The sequence below is a fragment of the Protopterus annectens genome, chromosome 6.part1 (genome assembly GCF_019279795.1).
Source record: "Protopterus annectens isolate FY-2018-M chromosome 6.part1, PAN1.0, whole genome shotgun sequence".
Lineage (NCBI taxonomy): Eukaryota > Metazoa > Chordata > Ceratodontiformes > Protopteridae > Protopterus > Protopterus annectens.
Window position 1 is genome coordinate 55161443 of NC_056738.1, and position 24911 is coordinate 55186353.

General features: G+C 39.7%; 1 long non-coding RNA gene across 1 annotated transcript in view; it reads right to left on the minus strand.

Annotated features, from left to right (window-relative positions):
• Positions 1-24911, minus strand: part of LOC122805380 — an 848463-nt gene that overhangs the window by 233 nt on the left and 823319 nt on the right. The window lies entirely within an intron of this gene.

Consider the following 24911-nt stretch of genomic DNA (forward strand, 5'->3'; position numbering starts at 1 on the left):
AGCCAACACCCCCTCCTCCCCCAAGCAGGCATCTTCCTTCTTTCCTTTCTTCCTTCCGCCACCTTTTAAATTCTACTTTATAGACTTTTGTAAGATTTATAAAGAAACATGAAACTAGTTAAAGTCTTTAGGTTGCTAAGTTGTTACCAGGCATGCTGTCCAGAAGAACAATGAGGAGCCTAGCCCAAATTTCCAGTTGTCCCATAACAGTGTCAGGTTACGTTACTTGTTCAAAGTCATACAGTAAACAAATGAATGTAAAAGCTGAGGGAATGAAATGATTTGTCACATGAAGTAGCTCCTTACCAGCTCATAGCCTTAATCATCTGCACTAACTGCCAGAGTAAAGAAAGAAGCCACTGTTCATTATGTGTGATTGTTGAACTCTGAGGGCAGTAAAGTGTGGACAGGGGAAATGTGTACTGATTCCATGATTGACGTTTCTTAGTGTAGTACCTATACTACTTGTACGTCTCTCTCTCTCTCTCTCTCTCTCTCTATATATATATATATATATATATATATATATATATATATATATATATATATATATATATATATATATATATATATATATATGTAGGTCCGCTTCTAAATCTTGAAAGCTCATAATCTTGAAATTCAAAATACTGTAGCCAAAATCCTGAAAGTTCAAAATCCTGAAAACTCAAAATACTGAATTTCATAATATTGAAAAAACAAAGTACACCAACACTTACAATATTCCAACACAACTGCATAACAAAACATATTACTCTTCTCCAACTATAAGCAGGGGGGCAACCCCCCATGCACCCACCACGTGGGGGGCTGCACCCACCACACCCCCTGCTACTTAAATATATCAACTTTAAGATCGCACTCCACAGAAGAAAATGGCAAACATACCATTACATGCTTCATGACTGCCTTTTATAACCTTAGCCATGTTCCCTTTTAATTTGCTATACAACAACATAACTCATCTTAGTGTATTAAAGTGCAATCTTGGAGTTGATATATTTAAGTAGCAGGGGGTGTGGGGGCACCTAGCATACGCGGGGTCTTCATGGGGGGCTTGTTCCATAGCTATGTAAAACTAATATGCTTTGTCTTTTATTTGTTTCTCTATGTACTTCTGCTGGAGTATAGTAAGTGTTAGTATCCTGTAGTTTGTTTTTTGATATTATGAAATTCAGTATTTTAAGTTTTCAGTATTTTGAACTTTCAAGATTTTGGCTTCAGTGTTTTGAATTTCAAGATTATGAGCTTTCAAGATTTAGAAGTGGATCCATATATGTATATATATATATATATATATATATATATATATATATATATATATATATATATATATATATATATATATATATATATATCTATCTATATATATATATATATATATATATATATATATATATATATATATATATATATATCACACATATTCATATATATATTTATATATAGATATATATATATATATATAGATATATATATATATATATGTGTGTGTGTGTGTGTGTGTGTGTGTATGTGTATGTATAAGTAGCATTTGGGTATTATCATAGTCTTCCATGTCAGGAGATGTATGAAAGCCCCCTCCCTGCAAAATCATGCATAACAGAAAGTTAGAAGGTTTTGCAGCTTGTCTTTTTTTTTTTTTTTAAATTTGCTCTTTAATTTTCAAACGGTTGGGACTTGTAGCATTAGGCCTCATGCTTTCAGTACAGAACTTTTCGTTTGACATACAGAGCACTTGCCACCATACTGAATTACCTAATCAGCATAATTCTCACCTCCATCTCCATCATCATTCTCTGTACTCACCACGTCTTCATGTTATCTTAGATTACAAAAGTAACCATAAGCTTTAAAGTCTGTAAGCCATATTAAGAAAGTGGTGTGTGTAATACAGCTACTCTTCAGAGCTGCCAAGAAAAGATTAATGTTGATAACACAAGATAAATACATGCATACATATGCTAAACCTCTAAACTCAGATAAAGCACTAGTTGTTGATTACTTTTTACACACACACACACACACATACACACACACACACACACACACACACACACACACACACACACACACACACACACACACACACACACACACACACACACTGATAGAAAAAAAGAGAACACTACAGCAAAGTTTTTTTTTTACAAATTTGAAAAGGTTGTATCAATGATGATAAGAAGACTACATGGAGTGTAGAGGACAAATATCAACAGTGATATTGAGAGCACCCAAAATGTATGGAAAGGGAAAGGGGAAAGCAAAGTCCAAGAATGAATGTACTACAAGCATAAAACAGGTAAGGGATTTATCAGATAAAGTGAAAAGTAGGGTATATGTACAGGGATTAAGAGTTAAAGTCAGAGTTAGAGTTGAAAAAATATAAAGAAATTACTTATCTGCTCGAGAGCAATTGACATTACATCTGACACCAAAAGTGGCAAATGAGATCTGAAGTTACTGGGATAGGTGCATTATGGGTAAGGGATAAGTTTGAGATTTTTTTGGTTACCACTAGCTCTGATAGCAGCCAAGTCTGTTCCAAGGGCTTGAACTGAACCCATATGTTGAGGACAGAATGAAAATTGACATCAGATCATTGATTCAACTTAGTTTGAACTGCAAAATGTTTTGCTATTCAGAATGTACAAAATGCCTCACTTTGTGGGAGTTTGAGCTCAGCAACACCCTCAGATAACCGTGTCCACTTGTGCACACTATGAATGATTATGTTAACAGCAATAGCTGACATTATTTAAGACACAGATGGCCTTATATTTAGTGCAAAGTCTAAAAGCATTGAGGATTAAAACCATTACTGAATAAAAGAAAGGGACCTACATCATTTACAAGGCCAGCTAAAATTGTTTCCTTCTAGGCATTCTGTTTAAACATGCTAAGACAAATGCATGTTACTATGAGTTTGCTGAAAGCAAGCTAATATCTTAATATGGTCTTACCTGTGCAACTTCCATTTAAATGACTGATGTGGCCTGGAGGGCAATTGGCTCCACTCAAAGGAACAGCAACTGTAAATAAAAATGAATTAAAATATTAAAATGTGATATAATTCTGCATTTTCTTCAAGTCTGATCCTCCAGATAAACAAAAGGTATCCTACATCTATTAATCTGAAGGTACGGGAGAGACCTAAAAAAAGCCAGCCCCCCTCCTCCCCCAAGCAGGCATCTTCCTTCTTTCCTTTCTTCCTTCCGCCACCTTTTAAATTCTACTTTATAGATTTTTGTAAGATTTATAAAGAAACATGAAACTAGTTAAAGGCTTTAGGTTGCTAAGTTGTTACCAGGCATGCTGTCCAGAAGAACAATGTGGAGCCTAGCCCAAATTTCTAGTTGTCCCATAACAGTGTCAGGTTACGTTACTTGTTCAAAGTCATACAGTAAACAAATGAATGTAAAAGATGAGGGAATGAAATGATTTGCCACATGAAGTAGCTCTTTACCAGCTCATAGCCTTAATCATCTGCACTAACTGCCAGAGTAAAGAAAGAAGCCACTGTTCATTATGTGTGATTGTTGAACTCTGGGGGCAGTAAAGTGTGACAGAGGAAAAGTGTAATGATTCCATGACTGACGTTTCTTAGTGTAGCACCTCTAATACTCGTACATCTCTCTCTCTCTTTCTCTCTCTCTCTCTATATATATATATATATATATATATATATATATATATATATGTATATATATATATATATATATATATATGTATATGGGTCCGCTTCCAAATATTGAAAGCTCATAATCTTGAAATTCAAGATACTGTAGCCAAAATCCTGAAAGTTCAAAATCCTGAAAACTCGAAATACTAAATTTCACAATATTGAAAAAACAAAGTACACCAACAATTACAATATTCCAACACAACTACATAACAAAACATATTACTCTTCTCCAACTATAAGCGGGGGAGGCAAGCCCCCCATGCCCTCACCATGTGGGGGGCTGCACCCACCACACCCACTGCTACTTACATATATCAACTTTAAGATCGCACTCCACAGAAGAAAATGTCAAACATACCATTATGTGCTTCATGACTGCCTGTTATAACCTTAGCTATGTTCCCTTTTAATTTGCTATACAACAACATAACTCATCTTAGTGTATTAAAGTGCAATCTCGGAGTTAACTAATATGCTTTGTCTGTTATTTGTTTCTCTCCGTACTTCTGCTGGAGTATAGTAAGTGTTAGTATGGTGCAGTTTTTTCCGATATTATGAAATTCAGTATTTTGAGTTTTCAGTATTTTGAACTTTCAAGTTTTTGGCTTCAGTATTTTGAATTTCAAGATTATGAGCTTTCAAGATTTAGAAGTGGATCTACATATATATATATATATATATATATATATATATATATATATATATATAGATATCCACACATATTTATATATATATAGATATATATCTATATATATATATATATATATATATATATATATATATATATATGTGTGTGTGTGTGTGTGTGTGTGTGTGTGTGTGTGTGTGTGTGTGTATGTGTGTGCATAAGAAACAGTTGGGTAGTATCATTGCCTTCCATGTCAGGAGATGTATGAATGCCCCACCCCACCCCGCAAAATCATGCATAACATAAAGTTAGAAGGTTTTGCAGCTTTTTTTTTTTTTTTTTTTGAAATTTGCTCTTTAATTTTCAGACGGTTGGGACTTGTAGTATTAGGCCTCATGCTTTCAGTACAGAACTTTTCGTTTGACATACAGAGCACTTGCCACCATACTGAATTACCTAATCAGCATAATTCTCGCCTCCATCTCCATCATCCCTCTCTGTACTCACCACGTCTTCATGTTATCTTAGATTAGAAAAGTAACCATAACCTTTAAAGTCTGTAAGCCATATTAAGAAGGTGGTGTGTGTAATACAGCTACTCTTCAGAACTGTCAAGAAAATATTAATGTTGATAACACAAGACGAATACATGCATACATATGCTAAACCTCTAAACTCAGATAAAGCACTAGTTGTTTATTACTTTTTACACACACACACACACACACACACACACACACACACACACACACACACACACACACACACACACACACACACACACACACACACACACACACACACACACACACACACACACACACACACACACACACACACACACACACACACACCAGCATATGCACACCCCCTGTCTCACACACATACTCCTTTTCCACACTCAGCACTCTCTCTCCCTCCCTCTCTCTCTCTCTCTCTGTATATATATATATATATATATATATATATATATATATATATATATTTATCTCTCTCAGTAGTCTCTGTCATAGGTCTAAATGTCCAAGATGTACAGAAATATCTTTTTTCCTCACCAACTTTTTAAAGCCTCTTTTATCAAGTGGAAAGCAAATAATATAATAAGGTCTCCTTTACTAGGCAAAAGTAGGTTTAAAACCACTGTATCTAACAGACATAACTTCACACCTGATAAAGGGCTCACCCAGTCTGAAAGTTATGAAAGCTAGACACCTGATTTGGTCCAATAAAAGTTATTGCCTCTGTATTCCACTGTTTTCTGTCAACAACCAACACAATCCTTCTTCTATTTTAATTCATTTGCATCACAGTCAATCAAGTAGCACATTTCCCATTGTCTCTTAGCAATTAAAAAAAAAATCTTTCATCAAATTATCTTCATGGGTAAATGACTTCTACAAAGTGAAGTACTATATTCCTTTTAGGAAGTAAATAAAATAAAATAAATAAAATAAAATAAACAAATGATAAGTGTGGAAACTGCCCCTGCTGCAAATATATGGAGATAGGGAAGGGGTATGTCATAAACAATCAGAGGTATAATACCATGCAGAAATTTAATTGCAATTCTAAGATGGTCATGTATCTAGCAAAGTGCCAAAGATGCACTAGTTACTACATGGCAAGACCGAATGTAGACTTAGGGAAAGGAAAGGGTGTATGACCACCTTTATAGTATTAAGAAGAAGAAATTAGATAATGCTTTAGCTAGACATATAGTTGGTAATCACGATCATTCCTTTACATTTAGAGTGATAGACCAAGTAGCCCATGATATAAGGGGTGGTCCTCTGAGTTTAAAGTTAGATAAACTAGAATTATTCTGGCAGTTACATCTTAATGCTTACAGTTAACCAGGATTAAATGACCTATGTTCTATCAGTTGCTTGCTTAAGTTAAAAAACTTAGACAGATTTTTTTTGCCTTTGGATATTTGTGTTTATAAGCATGCTTGTTTAAATATATATATTTATATATATATATATATATATATATATATATATATATATATATATACATACATATGAGTATATGTGCATATGTGTGAGTAAAATTTTATGCCGTTATGTGAATAAAATGTAAAATGCATATGCTTGTTTTTGAGAAATTTTATATATATTTTTATAATATTTTCTTATTTTTTCATGTCTGTTTTGTACCTTTAAGATGATAGGTGGTGATCATGTGATGTTTTAACAGGGATATTTAAACAGTGTTAGTAAGTTTAATCTGTATCTGAAGAAGTTCAAGTGACTGACTGAATAAAATGCGTTTAAGTAAAATTTGTTCAATAGTATTCCGCAGTTGTCATTTGTTTATTTTATTTGTTTGGTTTTTGGTTATTTCTCCGGTTTGTCTTTCCTTTTAGGAAGTACATTGTAGACAACCAGTTGCTGTTTTCCATTTAATTTATTTATCTGTAACCATGTAAGTAAATTGGCTTTCTTAGATACCTTTTCAGTCATTATCTGCACCATAAAGGGAAACGTAAATACAATGTATATATGGGCAGTTTAGTGTAGCAAGTGGTAATCATGTTTCTGAAAGGTAGGCAGAAACCACATCACTTGGAGAAAAACCTATGCAGACACTGGGAGAACATGCAGAATCCACCCAGACAATGAGCGAACATCAGAACAGATCCTAGGACTCTAAAGCTACAAGAAAGAGATCTTACCACTCAGCCACAAACTGCCCTTTTTTAGTTTCTTTTTGTATCAGTTGCTAGAGGATTATGATTGAGTCTTTGCTCAAAACCAATCTGTTATGTGTTTGAGACATGAATGTCAAATAATTCATGGTGACTCTTGATGCACATGTTGAAAACACATAACAAGTTAGTTGTGATCACGTAGATCCACTTATTATTCTTTGTATTACTAGTGACAGGGAAAAAAGTACTGGAGCCTTGAAAGTATTAACTCATTCCCCCGGATTTACTAATCTTCCGTGTAAGACTAGATTAGTCTTACACGGAAGCGCCAGTCTAAGAGTATGACGGCAGCGCGCCATGCATATTAATGAAGGTGCGCTGGCTCAACTCAAAAGCTTACATGGAGCATGGACAAGTGTAGGGGCCATGTCAGACTGCCTATCAGTCCAAAAATCCACGCTCCTGCAATGAAGAAACTCGAGAAATGTCGAGTTATATGAGAGAGTCTGCTCATATGTGTACATTGTAACACTACACTCACCCATATGTTAAACCACGTACAAATTTAAAAAGTAAAATAATTTTTTTTGTTTTATTTCCGATACAGCTGCCCGTATTTGCACATGTTTGCGTGGGTCTGCCCATTGCTTAGCTACAGTTAGCAGCTTAGACCCCGAAGAGGACAATAAGAAAAATATATGCAAATTAAGAAAAATAGCGATAGCGTAGTGGTTAGAGCCTTCGCACAAAGAGGAGACATTCCCGGTTCGAGTCCCACTACTGCAGGTTCCATTTTCTGTTGGAAATCTTTATACAAAAATATTTCCTGACATTTTTTATGTATAAATTTTGTAAAAAGCATTGATATGTTAAATGTAGTAGTGAACAAATTATATACATATGAAGGTGAAATGGTTATGCATTCTGAGTCATGAGTACCTTATTTTAAGCAATATATACCTTATTTTAAGCAATATAAAGTACTGCTAAGCACATTTTACCAGTATTGAGCATATTTAAATTGCTCATAGCTGCACACAGCATTAACTAGCGCAATGTCTTTGCGCTTAGCTGCGCATCGCACCAACCAACGCAACCACAACTTATTTGCGTGTAGCTGCACACTGCACTAACCAGAGCAACGTCGGGCAATGTTGAGCAATGTCGAGCAACGTCGATTAATGTCGAGCAACGTTGGGCAAAGTCGGGCAAAGTTGAGCAAAGTTGGCTAAACACAGCCACACCTCCTTTACTGTACCTTAACCAGTCAGGTCTGCCCAGTAGGAAAATAAAAAGCAGTGACAGGGCTCAAAATCAGGATACTGTGCACTATAGTCACAGTAAGTAACCACCAAGCCATCACAGCATTTCATAACCATGCACTTTCAACAGACACATATCTATCAAAGGAATATTAAACATTGCCAACATCAGCTAAGCAGGTGTTACTACTGCTAAGTTTTTTCAAAAGTAGCCAATCACAAATAAGTGTGGGAAATGAGGCATATTTAAGCTCCACAGGTGGGAATACTTGCTATAGCTGGTTGTAGCTCCCTTCAGCAGTCAGCATAACCGGTGTTGGAGAAGGCACTCGATTTAGAGTGCAATGCTGGGGCATTGAGGAGTCCAAAGTAATGGTTTGGCTCCTTGTCCACAATCATGAGGAAAGACTCCTGTGGGGCCAGTACCAGGGTACCCAATATAAAATGGAGGCCTGGAACAGTCTTGCTCATGATCTCACCACTGCCACTGGTGTTCCTCAGACTGGTGAGCAGGTCAGGCACCATTATTCTGACCTGAAGCGATGTAAGGAGGATCAACTGGACCAGTGGATCCAGGAATCCCATGCGATGCCTAATGCCCCAGTACTGAGTAAGTAGCCATTGTATTAAGTAGTTAAGAATTGCTATGCTTGTCTCTATTATGGATAGGTATGTCTCAATATCACTGCATTTACTTCCCAGCTGCAGGTGTCCGGGCTATGAATCAGCAAGACCATGAAAATAGGCTGCAAAGGCTGCGTCATCAGGCAGGTTAGTAATTATTCTGCATGAACTGTTATATAAAATAAATGAGAGAGCCTTCAAAAAGTATTTTAATCCAATAAATAAATGTGTAATAATCCTCTAATAAATGTATAATTCCTGGAGTGCATCTGTGTCATTTTCTTTGATATGTTGTTGTATTGTTGCATTCTACAAATAGTAGTGCTGTATTAAGCAGTGTTAACCCCTACATGGGTAGGCCCATATGACGTGGATGAAGGGAGTGCCAGTAGCTTTTATGCATATTTACAGCCCTCAACTATTGGATCATGCCCAGCATGTACAGGTTAATCTGGCACATGAGTAGCTTGGTATTGTGTTCCCCAGAAATGTCAGTGTGCTGCCAGAAATGTAGGGAGCTGTTAACATATAACTGATACTTTCACCTGAACATATCTTGATAATTATATGAAAGTAGAGCTGTCAGTGTACCATCTTAGCAGTAGTGTGTGTGAGCAACTCTCCAAATATGTAGCAGTAACATTTGCATCTTGGACAGTTTGTAAGATGCAGCTCATGTATATAATGATCTAGCAAAATCCAATTGCACAATATAAGGACATTGGGTAGTGTAATAATACATGTAAGGTACATATAACTGCAGTTAATAGGAATGTAGTGAAAACTAGAAGAATATATAAGTTGTTAATTGAGCTTTTTCCACCCTACTGTATGTGCATAAAAAATGCAGTTCCACACCTCAGTTGGTATGTCTAATCTCAAAACATTTGTTGGGACATATGTCCTATTGGTTTATAAATATTTGCATTTATTTCTATGCATGTGCCCTGTTAAAATACCACACTATTGGTGACCTGTTGCCATCAATTCAACCTGTATTTTGTTGTAATGTCCACTATTGTTCTATATATGCATGTGTTATGCTTGCTTTTCAACTGTTGGAAATCAGGTGTGTTGGGTTAATGGGAATACTTCTGCATGCTGTTATAACTAATTGGAAATGCTGTTCACTGTTACTAACCCATATATTTAATAAACACTCCAAAACATAGTTTGTATGGGAAGGCCGGTCCAAGCGGACCCACCTGTTCTACCTCAGCTGGCCATGGCACCTGGCACCAGCAGGTCTGGTGCCCAGCCTGGGACCTCCTCCTCCATTGGCCCTGTGCCACCTTCAGGTGGAAGCACTGCAGGGGATGGGGCTTGGCGCCCCCGTGCAAGCGTGGGCAGAGGAGTGCCACCTATCACCCTTTGAACGGTCTGGGCTGTGGTGTGTAGAGAGATTGAACGTTCTATTGCAGAACCTCAATGCCAGCTTGAGGCATGAGAGGTGCAACTTCCAGGTCAGCCTGCCCCTCCTACACAGCCCCCAGCACAGCCACCTTCTGGGCTGTGAGAGTGCAGTGGTAACTGCCCATGGGTGGGGACCTCAGTCCCACTGTTTCTATCTGGGGTTTCATGGGCTTGCGATTTATAAACATCCTTCCCCGTCAAAGGTGTTCACCCACCACATGTGTCATATACCACCCCTGTATGTGTCTTGTTTGTCTTGTCTGTTTACCTCCCCAACCTACCTCCCCAAATATACCTACTTCCCCTACCCCACATTCCTCTCTCACCTAAAAAAAAAAAAAAAAAAAAAAAAAAAAAAAAGGGCAATCTGCTCCCAAAAAAAAAAGCATTACGCCCCGTACATAGTTGTCCATTTTGCACACATGTCCACTGGACACATAAAATGTTATTTAATTGGCATTACAACATACTTTGTTGTCTTCACCCCTCTCTCAGGGGTTGAAGGTTTCATATCTACCTCCAAATTTATTCCATATGCACAGCTGTTGCTGTTAAAGAAATAGGCAGCTATGGACCTTCACTACAACCGTCCTGCACATTCTGAGCTATTTTCCATGATGTCTTTCCCTCTTTGTGCCCTTTTTTCACCACTTTCCCCTTTCCCCATTTTTCTTTTCTTTCAAAGAAACGAGTGTGGAGGTTAGCGGGAGTAAGCACAATTAAGCAGTAGTTAGTGGGTTTGCGTGAGTTTGTGCTTGTTTGAGCTTAGCTAAGCATTGCTAAGCATCACGCAAGCCCACGAAAACCCGCTTATAACTGTTTAAAGTGCCTTAGTCACTCTGTATGTGAGGGCCCTTGTTCTGCTCTGGAGCAAAATAAAACACCTCTGTCAGTCTCGAACCCCGGACCTTGTACACACTACACAATATGAAGTACCACTAAGCCATGGTAGATATACATCAAGTTGGTGCTTAAATAAATATATCATGCATCAGAATGAGTGAATGTAAAGGAAAAATAGGAACACTATAACACACAACTTGTTCTGTGGATGTTTACCAAGAGTTGTGTAATTACATTACATGACTGTGATAAGAGAAACAGCCATTCTAGCAGGTAATAATGTTACACCATCACTTTACAACCCCACACAGTATCACAGCAGGACAAACACTGGCATATCTGTTTAGGGCAGAGGCCATACCTCCCAACTGTTCCTAATTTTCAGGGATGTCCCTGATTTTGAAACAAATTTTAGCTCTGCCCCTTTGAATCCCTCCGAAAACTAGTGACTTTGGCCAGAAAGGTGGCGAATTACACTTAATGAATAATGACAATAATTAAGAGTTAGACACTTCTTTAACTTCAGAAAAGGTGTATTAATTCATATGCTCTGATTCTCTCAATGTCTTAACTTAAGGGCACTAATATTTTAAAGGTGTCCCTGACTGTCCCTGAGTTTTTCTTTACTTTTCCCTGAGTCTGTTCAAATATGTACCTGAGTGGTTGAGAGGTCTGGCAGAGGCAGAAACACAGAGGCATACCAGCCTTTCTGCTGTTACACACTGTGCAAATAGCTTTGGAAGGAGTTTCGGAAGCACACCCTTATATAGGAATACAACACTGAAATACAAATGGATGTAGCCACGTACTGGTAGCAACCAACTGTAAGAGTGCCATTGCTCTATTGCTGAAAAGACCTGTGGGGTGCACAGACAAAAAATAACAGGCCATTCTCTGGCTATCATGTGGATAGGTCCACAGTTGGGAGTTACACAGATAGACTTCTTGCCTTGATAAACTAACATGTACACAGCAAGATAAAATCCACACAATACTACTTACATTCTCTGTACTTCTGCAACCCTACCCAAATGTAGAATATACCTGTGTGTGCAGGGTCTACCAAGGATGTAGGTAAGCATACTTACAGTACTGAAATGTGTCCAGTTTTTTTTCTGAGCAGCTTGTGCTAATGTCAACACTAAAAAAGCACAAACTGTTTAGAACTGAGTAAATGAATATTCACAGTATAGCAGTTCACAAACAATTCTTGTGCCAAAGGAATACATCTCAATAACTAGCTTTGTATGGCAGTTAATTGTAAAGGTTGAAAAGAAAGTACATCTTTCCATGCATCTTTGGGTAGCATTTTGAGGGGTGAGTACATTTCTACACTGACAAGTGGGTACTGGAAGCAGCAACATTAGGTCTGAGTACAAAATGTAAATCTTTGGCTACACCCCTGGCTTCTGAGATAAGAACTATACCAACCTTCTGTCTTAAACAATGATGTCCACAGCAAACAAGGATGATCTCCATCTTGAAAAGGTGAAAGGGCCACGCCTACATGAGTTAGCAATTTATAGTACTGGGTTACTATGACAGTGATTACTGCAATTATTACACAGCAGGCTGCATGCAATTAGCAAATGGTGGCCATTAATAGGTGCAGATGCCATCACATGCTCATGTGCAAATTCCTACAAAAGCAGCCTGCAATCTCTGCCAACAAACTCAATCACTCTATTTCAGAGACTGACAGAGAGAGAAAGAGAGACAGAGAGAGAAACAGAGAAAAGGAAAAAGACAAATAAATATTACCAAAGCATACAATGGAAAGATATGTGACACATATGTATTTACTGGCATGCAGTAGATGTTATTGAAGAATAGTCTACATAATGTGAACCATTCATATGTGGCAGCAATACTTATTTATGCATAGATGTTCTGCTTACCTACTGCTATGGACAATACTGTGTGTACCTGTGGGCAGTGGGACATACCTGTGAAATGTGTAGCTCAGCATTAAATGTCAAAGATCTGATCCATATTATCTGTGTTCTGTACAGCAGTGTGGCCAATGGCTGTTGGGGGGATTAGCACTGACATTATATAAACATGGGTGTGACAGAACAACACATGCATGATAGTCATATTAAAGTGTAGTTTAGCAATGGCAACTGCTGTAGCAGTCTAGTATGCTTATCTAGCATCTGTAGCCATATGTACCCCCCAATGTTAGTGTGTGTTCATATGTGACACCTGTTTGTGTTGCAGCAAGGCCCAACAGTTCAGCTGTGAGGTCCAGGGACTTACAACAGTGTGGACTTTGTGTGTGTATGCCACACTTATACGGAGAAATATATATGTGTCATATATATTCACATCTGTATATGTGCATAGCACAGGGGACATATTGCAACTGTTTGTGAAGGGTGGAGATATATATGTTGGTGAAGGTTAGTATGCACATATTTGTAAGTAGGTTTTAGTGTGTGACAAACAAGACAGCATACAGTGCTGGTATATGACATGTGGTGGTTAAACACTGTGGGTGGTTTGTTCAGTTTGCAATGTTGAAGCCAGTGAGGCCTGCTAAAGCTACCTGCTTTGAACACCTTCAATGCATTTATCCCAAGACTGTCAATTTTATTACATTACTGTACACCTTACATCCTTTGTATAATTGATATTCTCACTATGAAAGGTGAAATGTACATGTGCCTACATATATATGTATCTGTACACCAATGGATGTGTTTATGTATATACACACACACACACACACACACACACACACACACATATATATATATATATATATATATATATATATATATATATATATATATATATATACTCATGCACACCTACATCTTCTTGTTGCAATAGATTCTCTGTACTGTTGACTGACTGTGATGGCCAATATGTTTGTGATTATGTCAAAGATATGTATCTGTGGGATAGCTTAGTGGGAAACGGTTTATGTCATGGTATCATGGGTCCTTGCTTTGATCCTAGCAAAAGCTGTGTATTCTGTTGCTAGGCAGAACAAGTGCTATTGCATACAGTGTGATTAAGTCCCTTGGTTTTAACTAGGGTGTGTCATGGAGGCTAAAGCACTACATCTATGATTATTGATTGGTACCAATGCTGAATCCAAATCCTCTGTGTACTGCAGTACTACTTGAAGCTCTGGGCCTGTACAGCAAAGTATGGAGTATGTCTACATTGCTTGCATCCACTGTTTTGTGTGGTACCTGTATTCATCACAGATTACATTTCTCAAGATTAAGGCTGTGTAAGTACTGACACACAGTACTGTATAGTACACACTGAAAGCTTATCTGGGTTGTCATACCTTTGTGTCCTGTAATTATGTCTGATGTGTGTGTGGTTATGTCTGTAACATGTCCTTTGACATATGTGTGGTAAAACATATAACTGCGTATCTAGCAACATTCATAGTGTACTACAGCAGTATGTGACCTATATTCCCAATTGTGCACATATTTTGGCTACGGGTTTGCCATTAACAAGTTGTATGGTATAATAGTAATACATTTACTAGACCTTACTCTCATTGTGATGGATGATATATTTCTTTACACATCAGCTTGATGTATATCTGCTGTGGCTAGGTGGTGCATCGTGTTGCATACAGTGTTCCAGGTACTCTTGTATAGTCTTATATAGCGATTTTATTTTGTTGCTGTGCAGAACATGGTTCATTAGATAGAGAGTGAGCAAGGCACTTTCAAGCAGTTGTGGGGTGAGCAGTGTTAAGTGGCAGTTAAAGTGTTTCACTCTCGGTTAGCTAATAGGTTGCTATATATGGCAGTTCAGTGATATCTGTACTGTATAATGTTAAATGTGACATATGACGTGCTCAGACATATTTTTGTATTCATGTCTTCCAGGGATCATGGCGCATTGCAGGATCCCCAGTTACAGTAGTGCTGAAGATGATATAATTACTAGCAGTATGATTCAGCACTACAGTCTCATGTTCTCATGAACCAGCCAGGACCAGCAGGAATGTACTGCAATGTGGCAAGATGTTGTCTGCAGGATAAATGAGGTAGGCCTGCATAACCAGACATATGAGCAGGTACGCCACCACTGCAGTGATCTTCTCAGACATTTCCGTCAGCATGCTGCTGATGTGCGGAGACAACAGCTTGCAACAGGAGGTGGTGTTAATATCCATCCCCTCTCACCAGAGTGGAGGAGCTGCTCCTGAGCCTGGTGGCACCTGCTCAACAACAACAGCAGCAGACATACACCATGATGGAGGTTGGAGCCACCCAGCAAGCACACATGGAGCATACAGGTAACATTGCATATCTGTAGACTACTGTTATCTGTATTGGTAGATCATGCATATGTGAGATGTGGAGTGTCATTCAAAGATGTGGAGCCTGTTGTTGTGCAATACTGATCATTTGGAACATAATCTGTAGCCCTGTGAATGTAAACTGTTGTTGTACTGTAAAATTGCAAACACAGTAGCAATGCCACAATTGTGGCCACTGACAAACTGTCTCATCTCTATGTAGGTCCCTCTTAGGTGACATCAAGGCAGTGGACAGATGCTGGTGAGTGTGTTCTACATTTATTATTGTAATCAAAAAGTGCATGTCATAGTTAAGGTGTAGGCCATGTACACATGTAACACACCTACCCATGATGCATGCTGTGCATGTTTGGTGTAAGAGCACGCACATCTCACTAATGTGATTAGCTGCCTCAAACACATGCAATACCCAGACCATCTCAAACAAATGTGGCTAGACGGTAGTGACCATTGGATTGGCACAGCTGATATTTAACATGCACATAACATACACATCAATGTCATACACAGAGCATTTTAACATGCTACACATAAAGGATTCCCAAACCCTGTGTAAAGACACACTCCAGTATCCAAAATTTCATCCACACATTACACATAATATACCTGAGAGATAGAGGCCTATCATGGGGCATTTAAACACTTTGCAACACACTACACATTCATGTCAGGGAATGCTCCTTATTGGCCTCCTTACAAACTCACGTAACAACTCATTGCGAAATGGTGAATGTAGCCAATGTAGTACAGTTCTGGCACAGCATGATTAATGCTGTTTTGGGAAACATTTGTAGTCTTGAGTGACCACATGATGCTTCATGATGAAGGCCTGTGGTACTATACCCCATCCAGTTATTGTAACTACAGTACTACGCATAGCTTTCATTGCTATACACCTTAATGTTGTGTGTGTGCACACATATGCACCTCTAAACAATATGCATACCAATCACCATTTGCACAACTGACACATATATGTCTTATGATGCTATTGAGTGGCTAGGTCATATGACACACATTGGGTATGTGTAATGTTTAAATATGCAGTTGTGTTTTAGCATGCCATGTCATGGATGAGACTGGCATGTTCACAATATGATCTACACTCACCATAAGTACAGTACATTGGGTATGTGGCTGAATGGTATTCCATCAATTATCCATGCACCACTGATGATGTTGTGTGAATACTCATCATGCATGTGCTAAAATGTGTCCACATTTATTTGCTAAAGACACAGAGGTTGTAATCAACATTGGATACCTATCTGACACACAGATCCACATCCAACAATGGAATGTACACCTGTGAGTTATGGTGCACAGTACATTACAGGGTTATGAATACCTGCACAGCAATGTTGTGTCCATGTATGCATTGTGCTCCTGGGGGAGGCTCATCACTTAATAACAAAACACATGCAGCAACGCCATGTATACTGTTAATAACAAGGACTGTCTGCACTTGCAATGCATGCTGTTGAGCAACACATGTCCTGCATGTGGCATGTGTGATATGACTTTTTGCTTGTGATACTGTATCCCACCATCACCTGCTATTGTGTATGTTCTGAGATTGCTGGTGTTGTGTGTGTCTGCTTTAGGGAGGAGAGTATTTTTGTGTGTGTGCATGTGTGCATGTGGTCTAAAGTCATGTTCAGGTCTTAAAGTATGTTTCCTGTTTTCCTTTCACAGGTGCCGAGGTGAGGCTGGTTTAGTACAGCAGGGAACCTGATGTCACTGAGACACAGTGGTGATGAGGATAGGTGTGTTGAGGCACAGGCAGGTTTGTCAGGGTCTGTTGTTTGGCCACCAATTGACAGAACACAAGTCTCCACGCCATCCATGCACACAGTCATACTGCCTGTACATCCATCATCACCATTGCCCTTAGCTGAGGGACAGTGTATGGTTGGCAATCTCCAGGACAGTCTGGTATCTATTGCACATGTATCAGGACACAGCAGCCATATCCAGATGTCTGGAATGGTACCACATATGCAGATGCCCAGGGGTTCTCATCAGAGCACTGCTGGTCATCATACCCCTGGCAGATGTGCCACACTTCCTTCTACCACACGCATGTTCCAGGCTGTCATGGAGGCACAGACACGAATGGAGCGGTACACCAGACAGGGACTAAGCACACAGAGGGCTTATAACACCTCTGTAAATGACAGTATCTGTGACCAAGCAGGTGCCATATGTAACTACACTGAGGTCATTGATAAACGTTGGGGTGAGACATTAGCTGTCCTCCACAATATCATGTCCATGTGTCAGGACAGTGCGGGATGGTTGAGAGGTTGACATGGACGTATGCCAGCAACATCAACAGCTGGAGGTCACCGTGGATGTCCAGCAAGTCACAGCCACTCCTGTAGTGCCAGTACCAGCCCCAGCAATGTTGGGGGGGGCTGTCCATAGACCGTCCTAGAAGACCACATGCACGTGGCTCTGACCAGTCTCAGCAGGGACCTGGATCCAGTGGACATATGTCAACCTCTTCGGATAGTACCCAGTCTGGATTAGTACCTGATACTGTCTGTAGCACCCCTGCCAGGCACAGGTTCCATATCCGTGGGCAAAGACGGTGATCTGTAAAGCCTGCCAGGTACAGTCTGCAGCTGTCTCACAAATCCCTGTATATGGCAGCCACATGGTGGAACTGTGTGCATGTAGACACACACACATAAACCAAAATCCTAGGGCAAACACATACCCACACACATTACATCAACATTGGCCCATAACAGTACTCATGGCCCTCACACACACACTCACACACACATGTTGATTGTATGGCTCAGGGTAGGCCTCTGCCAAACCAACAGCACACCCTATGCATATGATGAAACCTGGGCCACCTCCTGTCATCTGTAACATTGATGCAGGAACAGGCTAACATGGTGCTGATGCACAGGGTGACTTTAATAAAGTATAGCAATGGTTGGATGTGTAGCATGTTGTCAGTAGTAAAGTGTAATGATATCCTTGAAGGTGTAGCTGAACAGGCATGATGCATTAAAGCTGTAATTAGCAATGTTGTATTGTTTTCACCAATTTTTATTCCAATTGTATTTTGTTTGCCCATGTGCCACTTGGCTGATGTGTGTAGTTGTGTCAGAATGTGTTATACAGTGGACAGTAAGTCTGGAGTGTGTGCAGCACAGTTTGCAGGTGTACATTTGTGAACATGGTGGAGGTGCACTGTCTGCATGTACATGCATATTGGACACATGGGCAGGGTGACATGCCCTGTATTGGCCAGTGTTAACACTCCATAGTTTCTATTGGTGGCCAATATGCATTGCACTACACACATTTTGAAACTTGAGTACGCATGAGTGTGTATGGCATGGGTTGACACTGTGCTGTGGGTGATGCTGTTGTTGTTATATGTCATTGGTTTGCATTAGTAAGGTTAACACTGTCCCAGCTGCATAATCCTTTAGTAATGCACACTGTTCACCTACATGGTTGCATGGACCGTGCTATCACAAACACAAGAAATTCTCACTTATACAGTAAAAGCGCATTAGTCTCATGGACCCCTGCCATAAACTAAATATATAATAGAAGGTGTGAAGTTGTACCAAAAAAGAGTTATATACCAAGAAGGGATAACCTCTCTGGTCAGTATCATTAGGAAAATACAATTCCACACTAAACATACAAGGCAAGCTTCAAAATACAAAATGACAAGGATTCCAAAGACAACACTAAAGCTTTCTTTAGTGTTATTTATAATCTACAGGGGAAATCTCAGATCGGGTCACAGTTAATGTAAATGGTCACAAAGTACACTTATCTGACTGACATTACCAATTCCTTGTGAGACAGTTTGAACGTGGATTTCACCACCTTGTCGTTACACAACGGCCATATTTCCAGACCTGAAGAATGTAAAACCTAATGATTCGCAGACACTCTAGTTAAAATATCTCTTTACCAAAGTCCAAACCACAGTGGCAATGATATTGGACAGTGTCCCTGGCTGTGTCATACACAAGCTGACATATGAAGTCACCACTCACCTAAACACTCTGTCCAGATGCAGCCTCTATACAGGTTACATACTTGTGGAATGACACACAGTAATGGTGTTCACAGTCCGCAAGGGTTGAGCTACAATGTCTTCTTCTTCTTTTTCCCCTTTCGGATGCTCCCATTAGGGGTCACCACAGTAGAACTGTTTCCATTTCTTTCTGCCCTCTGCATCTTGCGCTGTTACACCATCTACCTGCATGTCCTCTCTCACCACAGCCATAAACCTCATCTTAGGCATTCCTCTTTTCCTGTTACCTGTCGGCTTCATCCTTAGCATCAATTTCAAAATATACTCTGCATCCCTCCTCAGCACATGTACAAACCAACTTAATCCTGCCTATCTGGCTTGGTCTACTAACCTTCAAACCTGGCCTGACCCTCTAATATACTTATTCTTAAACCTGTCCATCCTTGTCACAGCCAGTGCAAATGTTAACATAAATTGATTAAGGGTAGAACTGCAACAGGTCCTGGAAACTCTCACCCTATAAGCCAGACAAATGTTATCTGGAAGGCTATGGAGCACAGCATTATGAAACTCATTAACAGAGACATTATGAACCTGCAAACACTGCGCCATACCCACTTAGGTTCTCTAAAGGCCAGATCATGGCTTCTACACCTAGTAGACTTTAAGCCAGTTAACAAGACTATAGGTGAGGGAGGGGAGGTCAACACAGCCAAACTGTAGCTCACCAGCAATTCAGACCCATCCCACATTCTGGTATTATACATAACCTCAACAGACTGACCATAAACGATGGTTAGATGATGGCTTGACAACTGACGCACAGATGTTGGACACACAGTAACATTTGCTGCCTCCATGTACTATTCTATGCCAGAAACAAGTGGTTTTCACCTGCACTCAGTCCTGGGATCACTCCTGTTTGGCATATAGCTTTCTTAGGTAAAAACAAACACAGTAGGGATATGTCTGCCCACGTTTGATGAAAATGCATACTGTGGGCTATACTTTATTCTCCAGATGACACACACATCCTCCAAAAGGGTATCATAAAGACAGATACCTGGTATCAAACTCATGTTGTAAAGCTATAAGCCAAAGAAAGCATAGTTATCCACTTTTAGAAAACAAAGTATCCCCAGAGTACCACATAGATAGTAGCCCCCAAAATGTGGAACAGGTACTAATGTATACATAGAGCCACAAGTTTAGTTATCTCTCCTTTGATAATCACATTACCAAAGGGTTTTGGAAATCTGTCTGTGGAGCACATACGCAATAAAGGGTTTGCATGCAGCTCCACAGAGGTTGTTGCACACCTATAATGATTAGTCATCTTTGCCAGACTTTGCTTGCTTTGGAACAGGTTTCAAATATACCTCATGCATAAACCCTCACTCACACTCTTCAATAGAAACTGTGATGAGTGGATGTGAAACAGAAGATGTAGCCCAGGGATCACTGCAGTGGTTAAGCTTGTCACAAGCATACAGAAGTGACCTAAGGTCTGGAAAGCGCCAGCACGCTCTGGCAAAGATAACAGATCTGTTCATGGAGAAAGCAGAGTACCCACCTACGAAATAATTGAGGTCACATGTATGTATATGGATTTGCCCCACAGCTACCTTACATGTGTAATGCACATACAGTTGTCATTGCGATATGTCATACACTAGAAAAATCAAAACCCACTCCACATTGACCAACGGTGTCACACACCTGGAAGACACACACAATCTCGCAAGTGCGAGATTTAAACTCCATCCTAACTACATTATGATACCACAGCAGTATGCATTTACACGATGCGCTATACACATTACTGAGATCTCACCTTTCCACAGGTATATTTTTAGGATGGTGACATCATCAGACTTGTCAAAGATGAGTATACCACTTTTAAGGGGTGTGAGTATTCTTCAAAAAGGTTGCACCTCCCCAAGGAGACACACACAGCTGGCAAGTGCAGGATTCAAATCCCTACCTAACTACATTATGATACTACAGCAGTACGCATTGACACAACATGCTATACATGTTACTGGATTTTCACCTTTACACAGGTATATTTGTAGAATGGTGATATCATCAGACTTGTCAAAGATGAGTATACCACTTTTAAGGGGTGTGAGTATTCTCCAAAAAGGTTGCTCTACCCCATGGAGACACACACACACAGTTGGCAAGTGCAGGATTCAAAATCCTACTTAACTAACACATTATTGGGATTTCAAAAAGTGTTTTAACCCAATAAATAAAGGTGTAATAATCCTTTAATAAATGTATAATTCCTGGAGTGCATTCGTGTCATTTTCTTTGATATGTTGTTGTACTGTTGCATTCTACAAATAGTAGTGCTGTATTAAGCAGTGTTAACCCACACTTGGATAGGCCCATATAACGTGGATGAAGGGAGTGCCAGTAGCTTTTATGCATAATTACAGTCCTCAACTGTTGGTTCATGCCCAGCATGTACAGGTTAATCTTGCACATAAGTAGCTTGGTATTGTGTTCCCATGAAATGTCAGTGTGCTGCCAGAAATGTAGGGAGCTGTTAACATGTAACTGATACTTTCACCTGAACATATCTAGATAATTATATGAAAGTAGAGCTGTCAGTGTACCATCTTAGCAGTAGTGTATGTGAGCAACTATCAAAATATGTAGCAGTAATATCTGTATCTTGGACAGTTTGTAAGATACAGCTCATGTATATAATGATCTAGCAAAATCCAATTGCACAATATAAGGACATTGAGTAGTGTAATAATACATCTAAGGGACATATAACTGCAGTTAATAGGAATGTAGTGAAAGCCAGAAGGATATATAAGTTGTTAATTGAGCTTTTTCCACCCGACTGTATGTGCATAAAAAATGCAATTCCACACCTCAGTTGGTATGTCTAATCTCAAAACATTTGTTGGAACATATGTCCTATTGGTTTATAAATATTTGCATTTATTTCTATGCATGTGCCCTGTTAAAACACCACAATATTGGTGGCCTGTTGCCATCAATTCAACCTGCATGCTGCTGTTGTAATGTCCACTATTGTTCTATATATGCATGTGTTATGTTTGCTTTTCAACTGTTGAAAATCAGGTGTGTTGGGTTAATGGGAATACTTCTGCATGCTTTTATAACTAATTGGGAATGCTGTTGACTGTAACTAACCCATATCTTTATTAAACTCTCCAAAACATAGTTCGTATGGGAAGACCGGTCCCAGCGGACCCACCTGTCCCACCTCAGCTGGCAATGGCACCTGGCACCAGCAGGTCTGGTGCCCAGCCTGGGACCTCCTCCTCCGTTGGACCTGTGCCACCTTCAGGTGGAAGCACTGCAGGGGATGGGGCTCGGCCCCCTGTGCAAGCTTGGGTGGAGGAGGGCCACCTATCACCCTTCAAACTGTCCAGGCTGTGGTGTGTAGAGAGATTGAAGGTTCTGTTGCAGAACATCTATGCCAGCTTGAGGCACAAGTGGCGCAACTCCCGGGTCAGCCTGTCCCTCCTACACAGCCCCCAGCACAGCCATTCTCTGGGCTGTGAAGGTGCAGAGGTGACTGCCCATGGGTGTGGACCTCAGTCCCACTGTTTCCATCTGGAGGGTCATGGGTTTGCGATTTCCAAACATCCCACCCCGTCAAAGGTGTTCACCCACGACATGTGTCATATACCGCCCCTGTATGCATCTTTTTTGTCTTGTCTGTTTACCTCCTCAACCTACCTCCCCAAATATACCTACTGCCCCTACCCCACATTCCACTCTCACTTGAAAAAAAGGGCAATCTGCTCCCAAAAAAAAAATTACTCCCCGTACATAGCTGCCCATCTTGCACAAATGTCCACTGGACATATAAAATGTTATTTAATTGGCATTACAAGATACTTTGTTGTCCTCACCCCTCTCTCAGGGGTTGAAGGTTTCATATCTACCTCCAAATTTATTCCATATGCACAGCTGTTGCTATTAAAGAAATGGGCAGCTATGGACCTTCCCTACACCTGTCCTGCACATCCCAAGCTATTTTCCATGATGTCTTTCCCTCTTTGTGCCCCCTTTTCACCACTTTCCTATCTCCCCATTTTTCTTTTCTTTCAAAGAAATGAGCGTGGGGGTTAGCAGGAGAAAGCGCAATTAAGCAGTAGTTAGAGGGTTTGTGCAAGTTTGCGCTTAGCTAAGCATTGCTAAGCATTGTGCAAACCCACGCAAACCCACTTATAACTGCTTAAAGGTGCCTTAGTCAGTCTGTATGTGAGGGCCCTTGTTCCACTCACGAGCAAAATAAAACACCTCTGTCAGTCTCGAACACCGGACATTGTACACACTACACAAGATGAAGTACCACTAAGCCACAGTAGCTATACTTCAAGGTGGTGCTTAAATAAATATATTGTGCATCAGAATGAGTGAATGTAAAGGAAAAATAGGAATACCATACCACACAACTTGTTTTGTGGATGTTTACCAACAGTTGTTGGTGGATTACATTGCATGGCTGTGATAAGAGAAGCAGCCATTCTAGCAGGTTATAATGGTACACCATCACTTTACAACCCCACAAAGTATCACAGCAGGACAAACACTGACATATCTGTTTAGGGCAGAGGCCATATCTCCCAATTGTCCCTAATATTCTGGGATGTCCCTGATTTTGAAGCAAATTTTACCTCTGTCCCTCTGAATCTCTCCAAAAACTACTGACTTTGGCCAGAAAGGTGGTGAATTACACTTAATTAATAATGACAATAATTAAGAGTTAGACACTTCTTTTACTTCAGAAAAGGCGAATTAATTCATATGCTCTGATTCTCTCAAAGTCTCAACTTAATGGCACTAATATTTTCAAGGTGTCCCTGACTGTCCCTGACTTTTTCTTTACTTTTTCTTGAGTCTTTTCAAATAAGTACCTGAGTGGTTGAAAGGTCTGGCAGAGGCAGAAACACAGAGGCATACCAGCCTTTCTGCTGTTACACACTGTGCAAATAGCTTGGGAAGGAGTTTTGGAAGCACACCCTTATGTAGGAATACAACACTGAAATACAAACGGATGTAGCCATGTACTGGTAGCAACTAACTGTAAGAATGCTGCAGCTCTATTGCTGAAAAGACCTGTGTGGTGCTCAGACAAACACACTTCTTAAGATTAAGGTTGTGTAAGTACTGACACACAGTACTGTATAGTACACACTGAAAGCTTATCTGGGTTGTCATACCTTTGTGTCCTGTAACTATGTCTGATGTGTGTGCGGTTATGTCTGTAACATGTCCTTTGACATATGTGTAGTAAAACATATAACTGCATATCTAGCAAGATTCATAGTGTACTACAGCAGTATGTGACCTATATTCCCAATTGTGCACATATTTTGGCTACGGGTTTGCCATTAACAATTTGTGTGGTATAATAGTAATACATTTACTGGACCTTACACTCATTGTGATGGATGATATATTTCTTTACACATCAGCTTGATGTATA